This window comes from Sturnira hondurensis, unplaced genomic scaffold, assembly GCF_014824575.4.
Source record: "Sturnira hondurensis isolate 20B ecotype Veracruz unplaced genomic scaffold, ASM1482457v3 Scaffold0013299, whole genome shotgun sequence".
NCBI lineage: Eukaryota > Metazoa > Chordata > Mammalia > Chiroptera > Phyllostomidae > Sturnira > Sturnira hondurensis.
The window spans coordinates 11,782,411-11,796,115 of NW_028085930.1; the positions used below are offsets into that span (position 1 = coordinate 11,782,411).

General features: G+C 40.9%; 1 pseudogene; it reads left to right on the forward strand.

The window, feature by feature from the left end:
• Window positions 1-12,379, forward strand: part of LOC118997514 (40S ribosomal protein S8-like) — a 26,107-nt pseudogene extending 13,728 nt beyond the window's left edge.
• The last annotated feature ends 1,326 nt before the right edge of the window (window positions 12,380-13,705 follow it).

Consider the following 13,705-nt stretch of genomic DNA (forward strand, 5'->3'; position numbering starts at 1 on the left):
GATAAGGGGACAGTCACCTACAAAGGAGTACCCATCAGACTGTCAGCGGATTTCTCAAAAGAGACCTTACAGGCAAGAAGGGGCTGGAAAGAAGTATTCCAAGTCATGAAATCCAAAGACCTACAGCCAAGATTACTTTATCCAGCAAAGCTTTCATTTAGAATGGAAGGACAGATAAAGTGCTTCTCAGATAAGGTCAAGTTCAAGGAGTTCATTATTACCAAGCCCTTATTATATGAAATGCTAAAGGGACTTATATAAGAAAAAGAAGATGAAAAATATTAACAGTGAAAGGACAGCAAACTCACAGCTATTAACAACCACACCTAAAACAAAAGCAAACCAAGAGGACAGCTAGATCAGGAGTGGAACCATAGAAATGAAGAACACATGGAAGGTTAGAAACAGGGGGGTGGGAGGGGGAGAAGGGGGGGAGAAGGCACAGAAAATAGCATAGATGGTAGGTAGAAAATAGATAGGGGGGAGGGTGAGAATAGTGGGGGAAATATAGAATCCAAAGAACTTGAGACACGTGGTTATAAACTAAGGGGGGCAGAATGGTGGGGGAGGGAGGGTGCGGGTGGAAGGGATTGAAGGGGGGGAATAGAACAACTGTAATGGTATAATCAATAAAATATATTTAAAAAAAAGAATAAAAGGGTAAAAAATATTCTGTTGATATACGTTGTCTTCTGAGTTTGCTTTTCTGTATTCCTCTGTGTGTGTTTGATTGTATTTTATGTCACCCTCGTGAACAATACTGTAATGTGTCAAGACCATAAGAATTCAACTACAAAAGAGCTAAGAAGAGAGTTCTGGTTTCCATGTCTATCAGCATCTTCTGCTTAGATTTGGAGGCCTTAAATTAACTCAAGCAATATAAAAAATCATAGCAGACACAATGCAGAACAGGCAATCTCACAAAAGACTTCCTTTATGACTCATCAGAGTAAATTTCTTGTCAAAATACGCCCTGCGCTAAGTAAAGGTTATCTATTCATACGAACACCTGACTTATAAAATCAATCAGGGCACAATAGGAAAGATGCCTGCTTTTTGCATGCATTCAAGTTGTTGCTTCCATCAACTTAACTTCCTAAAAATATATTTCATTTTTTCAGTCTGCTCTGCATAACTCATTAACATCATAATCGCCAGCAATAATTGCCTGAAGTGAGTAAAGAAAATCACGAAATATGAAGAGTTGAATTACCACTTAATGAAAGAAGAAAAAAAAGAAGACAATTTAAATCAACAGTCTACGATACTGTCACCACTCCCTTCCTTGAGAAAATGTATAGTAATTGTGTTCCTTGGAGCTTGGTGCATTTATAAATGAGGATTCTTAGACAGTAAGTTCCCAGGAAGTTTCTAAGGGCTTAATTGATGATATGAATCAGATGAACTCAAGAATATTTGCTCAGCAATCTAAAGATGCATTTTATAGCAAGTTGCAAAATAATACTATTTAAAGTATTTCGAAATTATCTCGATGGTAATTAGAAGCCCCGACCAAATGAAATGTTTCCTCTTGGTCTCCAAAATGTCTTTAATCCATCAAGGACATGTTTAATGATTTGAGGACTGAGTGAGTATCCTTAAACCAGTGCTTCTCAACTAGAGTTCATTTTAACTCCCAAGAAACCTTTGTCAATGTGTGGAGAAATTTGGGGTTTTCAACATTTAGAGGATGCTACTGACATCTAGGACACCTTGCTACAACAAAGAATCATCTGGCCAAAAAATATCAATAGCACCAAAATTGAGGAATCCTCATTTATATCAACAAAAGGACCTAAAAGCTAACTATATAAGTCAGCAAGTAAAATAAAGAGATGATGCCTCTTAATAACAAATAGAACACAAAGAATTCTGAGCAAAGCTAAAAAAATTAATACAGTGTTCTATAAAACAATCATTTATTTCACAGGGTAGTGAGCAAGCTGAAGCTGGGGGGAGGAGAGAGGGAGAATAATGACATATGACTCCAGCTGCCCTTCCTGGCCAAACCTTTAAGTCATGGTGATTGAGGTCTGATGAGTGTCAGATAATCAGCAGGCTCTAATTGTGGTAAAGGGTAATTATGATTTATCATCTTTATAGTTACTTCTTGAATCTGTAAACATACGAGTTAGTATGAGAAACAGATTAAGTGGGGTGACAAGTTCAGCCAAGTACACGTGGGAGAGGACAGACATTACAGAGGGATTTTGGCAGATACCTTTCGACCGTGGTTCTCAAACATGAGCACACATCCGAATCACCTGGATGGTTTGTGGAAACAGGTTCCTGGGATGAACCCCTAGAATCGCTGATGCAGTAGGTCTGGGGTGGGTTCAGGGAACTGGTGCTTTCAGTAAGTTCCCCAGGGATGCTGCTAATGCTGGTCTGGAGCCCCTGTTTGAGAGCCACGGCCCTAATTCAATGGATGTGCATCCTGAACTGAAGCACAAGGCAACTGCCATGCAAATTTTTTAGAGGTGGCTAAAGTTCCTCACCACAACAAAGATACAAAAGAATAGAAGCGTAGAGATGAGGGAAGTAGAGGGTTTTGTGTGCTGAGTCCCATCCCCTCATGGGTTGTAGGGGGTGTTTGGAAAGCGCAGGCACTTCCCTTCATAAGCAGAGAAATATCTTCCTTACGATGTGTGAACACAGTGGACTCGTATTTCTCTCTGACCTGAGAAATCTAAGGAGATAGAGACACTGATTGGCTAGCTCAGCTGATGGCTGAGCAGATGGGAAGCGGGGATTGTGTTGGAATTGCCTGTGCTGCGGGAGTTTTTCAGGGAAAAATATGGATGTGCCCCCACCTTAGATTATGTATGGGCTTTGTGCAAGGGACTCCACACAGGTTTTCTTAAGCTATGTTCAAAAGGGCAGCCTTCCGGGGGTAAGTAGAAAAGGCTGAGGGGATTGCTGGATGGAGGCACTGTAAGGGAATAAGATACCAGCCATGACAGGGATACATCTTCCTTCAACAATGCGATGGCAGGTGGAAAATTTCTGCCAGAACGAGGGGCGTGAATGTCTCCAACAACCCAGCTAAGTGCCTCCAGGAAGTTCGTCTTTAAATGCCTGACAAGTCTCAAGGGCACTGAAGTTAGGTAAATAGAAATCTACCTGTTAAGGGAGGGCTTTTCCCATTAGTGCACGTCCTTCTCTCACACCAGCTCCGGGAGGGTCACAAGCAAGGTTTGTCAGATGATGGAGAACGGATCAAACGTGGAAAAGATGCCAACTCCATTCCCATTCCCGACTTGGCCTTCCTGCCTGCAGGAAGCCTGAGCAACCAGAAGAGGGGATATTTTTAATTACAGGTGAGGCTGGATGTTTAAGTTACTAAACCAGGGGTGTGATTGTGATTTCCATTGACTGGAGAATTGTAGTTGTTAGTTTTCCTGGAGAGGGACCAGAAAAGTCAAGGGCTGGCCTGAGATTTGATGGAGAGGTCAGATTATTTCAACAGTCGAGATTGGAAAGGAGGACTGAATGCTAAACTTAAAGTTGCTGTTGCTTGGTCATGCTTTGTTGAATGATGTGCCTTTGGTAATGGGTGTACATACAATATCTATCACACCTTCCTAAGGCCTGTGAATGGGTTTCCTGCTACACAGACTCGTGTCTGATGCGTTCTCTTCATTTGTTCCCAGCTTTCTCCTTGGACAGAAGAGATCAAGCATTATTTTATAAAGTGTGGCTAACTGTAAGCCAAAGAAAGTCTGATAAATGGCTGTTTGAATTCAGAAACACCATGTTCCTCTCCGGGACAGATAAATAACCCAAAGAATTTACCAGGAGTTTGAAGTCTTTTAATAAACCTAATGCTTAGGTGAGTAATTGAGTAAACTGTTTATGGATTCTGTTTTTTCATATGGATAATTGCAAAGCAGAATGAAAGAATGAGTGAGAACTCTAAGAATGCATATTGTCAACCAGTTCTGCCTTGAGTATTTCATTGTTAGGAGCTATGAGAGTAAACTCATTTGGTCCCCTGATTTCTTCATCTTCCCTTTTAGTACACCCTGCTCCCTGCCATGTTTATGATCAGGTCCCCAGTCAATATTGGTCAATGGATCCTCATCTCTACAGATGATATTCCATGTTGGTTAGGATGTGCTGATTAGGACGTTCTTGTAAACTATGGAAATTATCATTCTGGGAAAGAATTCCACAACCGAATCAGTCAGGGTTCTATCAGAGAAACAGAACCAGTATTGCCTATCCATCTACCTGACATATATGCATATGCATGTCAACAAACAACATAGACATGCATAATGTGCATACGCGCGCACACATGACATGCATGTGTGCATGTACACAAGACACATGTCCCTGTATACATGCATGATGTGTATACACATACTTGATAGATATGGGTAGAAAGAAATTGACTTCAGTGATTGTGGGGGACTGGCTAGACCAATCTGAAATCATAGCTGGAAGGATGACTAGAATCTCTCAGCAGGAGCTGAAGCTGCAGTTCTCAGGAGGAATTTCTTTTCTTTTTTTAAATATATTTCATTGATTATACCATTACAGTTGTTCTATTCCCCCCCCTTCATTCCCCTCCACCCGCACACTCCCTCCCTCACCACTCTCCCCCCCTTAGTTTATAACCACGTGTCTCAAGTTCTTTAGATTCTGTATTTTCCCACTATTCTTGCCCTCCCCCCTATCTATTTTCTACCTACCCTCTATGCTATTTTCTGTGCCTTCTCCCCCCCTTCTCCTCCTCCCACTCCCCTGTTGCTAACCCTCCATGTGTTCTTCATTTCTATGGTTCCACTCCTGATCTAGCTGTCCTCTTGGTTTGCTTTTGTTTTAGGTGTGGTTGTTAATAACTGTGAGTTTGCTGTCCTTTCACTGTTAATATTTTTCATCTTCTTTTTCTTATATAAGTCCCTTTAGCATTTCATATAATAAGGGCTTGGTGATGATGAACTCCTTGAACTTGACCTTATCTGAGAAGCACTTTATCTGTCCTTCCATTCTAAATGAAAGTTTTGCTGGATAAAGCAATCTTGGCTGTAGGTCTTTGGATTTCATGACTTGGAATACTTCTTTCCAGCCCCTTCTTGCCTGTAAGGTCTCTTTTGAGAAATCCGCTGACAGTCTGATGGGTACTCCTTTGTAGGTGACTGTCCCCTTATCCCTTGCTGCTTCTAGGATTCTCTCCTTCATTTTGGTCTTGGCTAATGTAATTATGATGTGCCTTGGTGTGTTCCTTCTTGGGTCCAACTTCTTTGGGACTCTCTGAGCTTCCTGGATTTCCTGGAAGTCTATTTCCTTTGCCAGACTGGGGATGTTCTCCTTTATTATTTGTTCAAATATGTTTTCCACTCATGGCTGTTTCTTTCCCCCTTCTGGTACCCCTATAATCCGGATGTTGGAACGTTTAAAGATGTCCTGGAGGTTCCTAAGCCTCTCCTCATTTGTTTGAATTCTCATTTCTTCATTCCTTTCTGGTTGGATGTTTCATTCTTCCTTCTGGTCCATTCCATTGATTTGAGTCCCAGTTTCCTTTCCATCGCTATTGGTTTCCTGGACATTTCCCTTCATTTCAATTAGTTTAGCCTTCATATGTTCCTCTAATTTGTGACTATAATCAACCAGTTCTGTTAGCATCCTGATAAACAGTGTCTTGAATTGTGCTTCTGAGAGGCTGGCAATTTCTCGGTCGCTGAGAGTTATGGGCTCTGGGACTTTGAGTTCTTCTTGCACCATCTTTTGGGCTGTTCGTGACTGTTCTGTAGCAGGATCAGAGCCCTAAGGTGTTCACCAGAGCAGGGCAACTAAGTTGCTGTGTTGTGACGTTGTATGTGGGGGCGGGGTCAAAGAGGAACAATTGTGTCCCGTCTGCCGCCTGCCACCGTGGCTCCCACCAGTGCCGTAGCTGCCACCGTCACTGGGCCCATGCGTTTCGTCCCACTGCAAGCAAGTGTGTCACCGTTGTCAGCCCTCGCCCCCTGGGGCCTGCATGGTCCGTCTCACTGTGCGCAAATGTGCGACCGAGGTCTGTCTGCCCCACACCCTGACTGGGTCCGGGCTACCTGTGTGGCCCGGGATCTTTCCTGCCCAACCATGCTCGCTGCTGGCTCCGCCCCTCTTACCGTCCCGTTGAATGGTTAGATGTAGTCGGACTTCTGTATAATTCAATTTTCTGTCCGTTGGCTGTGTCTTTGTTCTCCAAACCTTAGTTGTATTCAAACTTGGTTGTGGGAGAAGGCACAGTGTTTCCACCTATGCCTCCATCTTGGCAGAAGTCCAGGAGGAATTTCTTATGCTTCAGGAAATGCTCAGTTCTGCTATTAAGGCCATCCAACTAATTGAATCAGGCCCACCCAGATTATTGAAGATAATTTTTTACTTAATATTAATTAATTGTAGGTGTTAATCACATCTACAAAATACTTTCACGCCAACTCCTGAATTAGAGTTTAACTAAATAATTGGAGACCATAGCCTAGCTAAGCAGACACACAAAACCGGCCATCGGAGCCACATTATCAAGAGGCTTAGAGAGCTTCCTACAATCTAACCCAGAATTCTAATTCCTGAAATCTATCCTAAGTGAGATACATGGAGATGTGCACAACCTTCTATATATATTGGTCACTAGTGGCTCACTCCAATTCTTATCATGAACCAAAGCTCTGCCACCAACTGTAGACAAATGTATTCTACCCCAGAAAACATGCTAATTTGGCAAATTCAAGACACGGTCATTATTGAGTCGCTAACCAGTAAGTTGAGTTTTTAATAAAAAGTGGAAAGGGGTTAAAGGTGTTAAGTATGCATGTCTATCGTGGTTATTTACCTCTGCACACTGTACTATTTCATGAAAATTCTACAGTAAGCACCTACATTGTACACTCTGAAAAAATAAACATTTTATATGTATTTTAAATAACTTAAAGAGACATTTAAAGCACCAATGAAGGCAAAAACAACATTGTAATTAAACTAAGTAATACAGTACTCAGAATATGACAACATAATTTATATGTATCACAATGTTATGATTTTCTGATTTTAGTTCACTGCCTAACATAACACACAGTGCCTAATACTAGGGTATCAAAACTGGATATAAGGGAATTGAGTTCAGATCCAAGTTCCAGTGCAGGATGAGCCAGTGATGACCAGAGCAGATAGGACAATGAAACCAACGTTCTGGTAATTAGTGGAGCTGTTGAAAGTGGCCTGATCTATTCTTTGCCACCCAAAAGCACGTCTACGGTTCTCCTTATGCCAGCTTCCAGGAAAAAAATAAACATCATTAATTTTAGCATCTTCAGGCTCTTTCCACTAATCCAGAAGGAACAGAACTATCACCCAACTTCCTAAGTTCCCCTACCACCAGGAAAGGCTGTGATTGGCCATAACCCAGGATATTCACTGGGTCAGGTGATATATAATAATGGACAAGGCTGCTGTAACAACTGTATGAGCCCAGCTTCCACCATTTATCTTGACTTTCTCACCTCATCCCTACGAGGTGAGAGTGGAGAAGCAGCAGTCAGGAAGCTAGAAGTTGCTACTCAGGCCTCAAAAGCTCTATCCTCATTCTCTGTTTTAGCTTTTATGAGATAGCTTTCAATATGATGTTGAACATTCTCTCAAATATCAATAAAGATCTACTTTGACTCTAAGTTTCACTCTTTTCTTTGAACACATTTCCCTTGGAAAGTCAAAGGGATTTAAACTGGTTGGCAAGCAGGATGCAGACACTTTCAAATTCCCTACTCTGATTCAGGTACATTTTATTTAATAAAAATAAAATCTCACCCTTAACCCTCACTGAGGCTTAAAATTGGATTCTCCGATCCCACCCATGTTTTAGTCTCATGTGTCTGTGATATTCTAGTGACAATCCTGCATTGCTTGCATTTCAAGGCAGAATACAAAAACGGACCCTATTCCTCTATAGATTACAGCTATTCCTAATGGCCTTAATGTCTTTGTTTTATCCTGAATTTCCAAGTGGAAGAGTCTCTGCTCACAGTGTCAGTCTTCCTGGGTGGCCGTTTCAGTCTCCTGTCCAAGTCAAGTTTTGATGCTCACCAATGAGTCTTTTCCTGCTGGGTTTCAGTATTGACCTCCTTTATTTCTCCTCAGCTTTGGTGATTTACCCTGCTGCCCCATTTTGAGTCCAGTGGGTAAGCAGAATTGTCGGGGATCCCTGAATATATCCACCCTGTATAATCCCCTCTCCTTGAGTGTGGATGGGGCTAATGAGTATGATAGGTGTCACTCCATAACTAGTTGGCATTACACAGTCATGTGCCACGTTATGACTTTCCTGTCAACAGTGGACCACACATATGTTGGTGGTCCCAATAAGATTATGATGGAGCTGAAATTTTTCTGTTACTTAGTGACTTCGTAGTCACCTTAACAGCATAGTTCAACACATTACTCACATGTTTGTGGTGATGCTGGTGTAAGCAAACCTACTGCACTGCCAGTCATATGAAAGTACAGCACAAACAATTATGTACAGTACATAATACTTGGTAATGATAATAAATGCCTATGTTACCAGTTTATATACTTGCTCTACTGTGTTTTTATCATTATTTTAGAGTGTACTCTTTCTACTCACAAAAAAATTCTCTGTGAAACAGTGTGCTGCATTGCACAGCCAGCAGTCTCAGACATCTCATGTTTCCTGAGTCTTTGGACTGCACCATTTCCCCTTGTACTTGACTTAATCTCTACTTCTTTTGTACAGTAATATGCTGTGCAGGCTTGTAGCCTTGGAGTGACAGGCTGTACCATCTAAAGTGTGTTCTATGATGTTGTCACAGTGACAAAATTGCCTAACAGCATAATGTATCTCTCAGAACGTATCTCCCATCACTTAGCAGCACATGACTGTGTACCAAAAAGTAAGGAATTTAGCATTAAAGTCCAATCACTGAATTGTGAGAAAATCAAAAGCAAGATTATCCTGGGCAAACCTGGCCAAATCTGCACCTCTGCGGAATAAAGTGGTGGAAATGTTCCATGCTGGCCTTGAAGAAGCAAACTGCCATGTTAAAGGAGGGCCAAGTGACAGAGAATGGTGAGTGGCCTTTAGGAATTGGGGACCTCAGTCCTTCAAATGCAAGCAACTAAATGCCGCCAGCAGTCACATGGCCTCTGAAGAAGAACCCAAGTCCTTGAAATGCACACAGTTCACTCAGCATCTTTACTGCAGCCATGAGACACTGAGCAAAGGCCCCGTTTAAGACTGCTGACCCAGAGGGACCGTGAGATGCTGAGTGCATATTGTTTGATATTACTAAATCTATAATACAGGTTCCCAGGCTGTCGTTTCTACTAGAAGCATGACTGAAGATGCCGTTTTGAAGATTGCACGTGCAATTCCAGGGGCAGCCAGAACTTCTCTTTAGTGCTCCCTCCCTCTAAAAACACACACATAGACATACTCCTCTGTCTCAAAACTGCCTGCAGCTCTTCTGCTATTGGAGCTGGATCCAATTTTAGGCTCAGGCTGCTATTCCTCCTGCACTGGGCTGATACCCGCAGACCGCCTATCTCAACTTTTCCCTGAGTCCTGAGGTAAAGCAGCATTGTCCTTTGGGATCCACAGGCTCAGCTGGGGAAGTTGCTTCCATTAATTGCAGTACAAAGAAACCTCTTGAATATGGTATTGTGAAGTTTGTTTTGAAAATCATATTCCTTTTGAAAATTACCATTCATTATGCTTCATAGTCAAATCATTTTACTTAGGAGCATAAATGTAATTTTCTACCAGCTGAAGTGTCCCTCTACAATGAAGCTAGAGAATCATTTCTTGAGCAAGACCGCCTCTCCTGAAGCTAAGCTCTTCTTGCAGACTTTAGGGGGAAAATGGACAAATCACATGTAAATGGAGAAATAAATCTGAAAGCAAGAGATATCTCCCTTTTGGTTCATTTCTACGAGTATCTTTTTCTTATTTTGCTTGCAAAATGGGAAGCAATATAACTATCTGTATTCTTCTGGTGAATATATAATTCATCACTTCAAAATCTAAATCTTTCTTTCTGATGTGTAATACCTCATGGCCTCTATACTAAAACAATCAAATTAACTTGATGTTCTCAAATACGCCATACCTTGTGACATTCCTGTTCAGTCATTTTTTGGCTCCCTGACACTGTAGATTGTGATATATGCAATATCATATTTATAGCTATGAACTGCATTTGCTGGATAGACTGCAGTGATTTGGTACAGTGATTTGTACTGTGTGTGCTGAAAGCAACCATGCAGAAATGAACTGCACTGCAAAAACCACATTTGATGCCTCAATCAAGCTTATTCATTAGTGTTTTGAAAATTTCACCACGCATAGGTCAGAGCTACTGCTTTCCATTTATCAGTGGTTCCCAATCCTCATGAGGTCAAGATTTATACGTTTCTATTTTCTAGTTGCAACTGAAGACTAATAATCAAAGATTTCTTTAGTTTCCGACTATGTAGTAAAATAGCTTTTCTGATTACAAATAAATGAAACCGATCTGTTGATCAGAATCCTTGCATGGATATATGTCAGCATGGCAGTGGGAAATATATGAAGGAAGGTGAGGGGTTTTGTGGATGCAAAAGAAACAGTAACGATTGCTTTCCCCTTTTGCTTTCTTTTTTCACCATCCAAGGATAAGAAATGAGGGTGTAGTAATAATCCACTATGTTAGTAACTGACTCAGATAAATGTACAAATAGATAAAGATAAAATATACCCTAAAATACCATGACTCCCTTTTGCAACTCCAGTCATTGCCTGGAATAATTCAGAATCTCACTAGGTGCTTTGGGCTGTATTTGAGGGCAAATAACTTTAAAATGGCCAACATAGCAAAGTTGAAAAAAATTATTGCTTTTTTATATCCATGCACTACCACTCCTTAAATATGGAATACTATGAGTTTTTTCCACCTTTGTTTTTGCCATACCTAGGAGATTGCAGACTCCATGGAAGTTGAAATGGTGACTTTCTTATTTACTCTCATATTCCCACAGTTTAACAGAGTTAGACATGTAGTAGGGCCCTTAAAATATTTGTGGAGCCCTGGCTGGTGTAGCTCAGTGGATTGAGCACGGGCCTGCGAACCAGGCAATCGCGGTTCGATTCCCAGTCAGGGTACATTCTTGGGTTGCAGGCCAGTTCCCGGCAGGGGCCAGTTCCCAGCAGGGGAAGCACGAGAAGCAACCATACATTGATATTTCTCTTCCTCTCTCCTTCCCTTCCCCTCTAAAGATAAATAAATAAAATATTAAAAAAAATATTTGTGGAATACGTGAATATCTCTATGCATTTAGAAATTTGGGTTTTCTTAAAATCAGAAAATGGATTGAATAAGTCATATTCATGTTGAAATTTCTCACCTTTAACCAATCTGTGGTTCAGAAAATCACTAAACAAGTAACTAAGTGAAAAGAAAAAAAAAGGCCAGGCAACATCCACAGCCACTCAAAGAGGTGGAAATCAGAATCTGAAGCATAAAATATATTAACTAAAATATTCAGCTTTCACAAAAAAATGCAAGGCATGCAAAGAAATTCGATCATATAATAAGATCATACATGGCCAGTGTAGGGGAAGAAGCTGCCCATTCCAATAAACACTCTCTGATGGGGTCCAGACATTAGATGGAACAGACCAAGAAAATCAGCTTTTATAATATGTGTAAAAGCGACACGAACTCTTTCCAGCACTGCCGAGCCATGGGGCTTTTCAAGACAACTGGCACAAGTGCTGCAACTAGGGCAAGAGGAGACGCCACCCGAAGAACCAAAACCATAGCTGGGATGCCCAGGCGCTAACACTAAGATTGCCCCCTGCCACATACACCCAGTTTGTACTCGGGGAAGCAGCAAGAAGTACCAAGCTTTGATGCAGATGTGGGTAACTTCTCTTGGGGTTCTGAGTGTTGTACGCACAACGCAAGGATCGTTGATGTTGTCTGCGATGCAGCCAACAATGAACTTGTCCTCACCAAGAGCCTGGAGAAGAACCGCATCATGCTCACTGACAGCACACCATACAGACAGTGGTGTGAGTCCCTGTCTGCCCTGACCCTGGGCTGCAAGACCAGGGTCAAGCTGACTCCTGAGAAGGAGGAGATTTTAAACACAAAGCAATCAAAATTTTCAGGAAAAAAAATACGATGAAAGGGAAAAGAATGCCCAAATCAGCAGCAGTTCTAGCGTGAAAGCTTCTTGTTGCTTCATTTCAAGACCAGGCCGATGTGGCTGAAAAGAGGGCTGTATGCTGGAGGGCAAGGAGCTGGCCTTGATCTTCCTGAGGAAATCAAGGCCCAGAAAGGCTCCCTCCTATCTGAGCTCGAGTAATAAAGGCGTTTGTTCTAGAAAAAAATAAAATAAAAGCAAAATGAAACCGTTGCTTAAATAACTAGAAGACAGTATAATGACAATGGAACAGCAAATAGAAAATATCCGTGAAAGAGGAAAATTGTAAAAATTCATCAAATAGGATACCAGGTATTGAAAAAGTACAATCATTGCAATAAAACATTGCTAGAATAGCTCAACAGTAGATTTGAGCTGGTGGAAGACTCAGCAAACTTGAGGTGAATCAAAAGCATGACCTAGTCTGCAGAATAGAAAGAACAAAGAACAGAGAAAGAAAGAAATACAACTTCAAACACATGTAGGAAACATACAGTATATTAACATATGTGTAAAGGAGTCTCAGAAGAAGAGAAAAAATACATGAAGGCAATGGCCAAGCATTTTAAAATTTTAGTTACCAAAAAAATTAAACAACACATCCAGAAAGCTTAATGAACTTCAAGTTAAATAAGTACAAAGAGATCTATATCCAGACATACCATAGAAAAAGTCAAAGAGAAAATCTTAAAAGCAGCTCACACATACACACCCTAACTCATCCTGAGGGAACCACATTAAAATTAGCAGATGACGGGAAAAACTGGGGCCAGGAGGCAGTGGGGTGACATATTCAAAGTACTAAATGGTTGTCAACTGATAATTCCGCATCAAGCAATAGTGTACATGTAATTCCAAAATGAAGGCAAAATTAAAATATCTCCAGATACAAAAAAAAAGATTGAAAGAACTCATTGTTAGCAGATTTTCATGACAAGAAATACTAAAGAACGCAGTTTGGATGGAAGGGAAATGATACTATATGGTAACTTGAATCCATAGAAAGGAAGGAAGAGCACAGGTAAATATAATTATGTCAGAAAATTAAAAAGTAAGTAAAAAAATACTGTACTTACATATGGATAAATATGTAAATATTGTATTGTTCTTGTCTTAAATGATTTAAAAGGCAATTGTAGAAAATTTCATTGTTAGATTTATAATAAAGATGCAAATATGTAATAATGTAATAGCATAACTGAGTGGGAAAGGACCAAATCTGTGTGGGATAAAGTTTCTGTATTTCACTGGAATCAAAGGGTGCAGTACGAACTGGAAAGAAAGAGATGCTTTGGGAAGGTATTCCAATAGCTAGGAAATTGTGACTTAAGGACTTAACACGGGAAGTGGCAGAAGACTGGAGGCTTTCAGTGAGATAAAGAAACAGAATTAACAGAGACCCAGGAGTCACTGGAAGCTCTGTCCACTTGCTCCCGGACCCAGACCAGTCTTGCAGCTAAACCGCAGAGCAATGAACTTGAAAACCCAGGGGAGAGTTAGCGACAGCGTGTGTGAG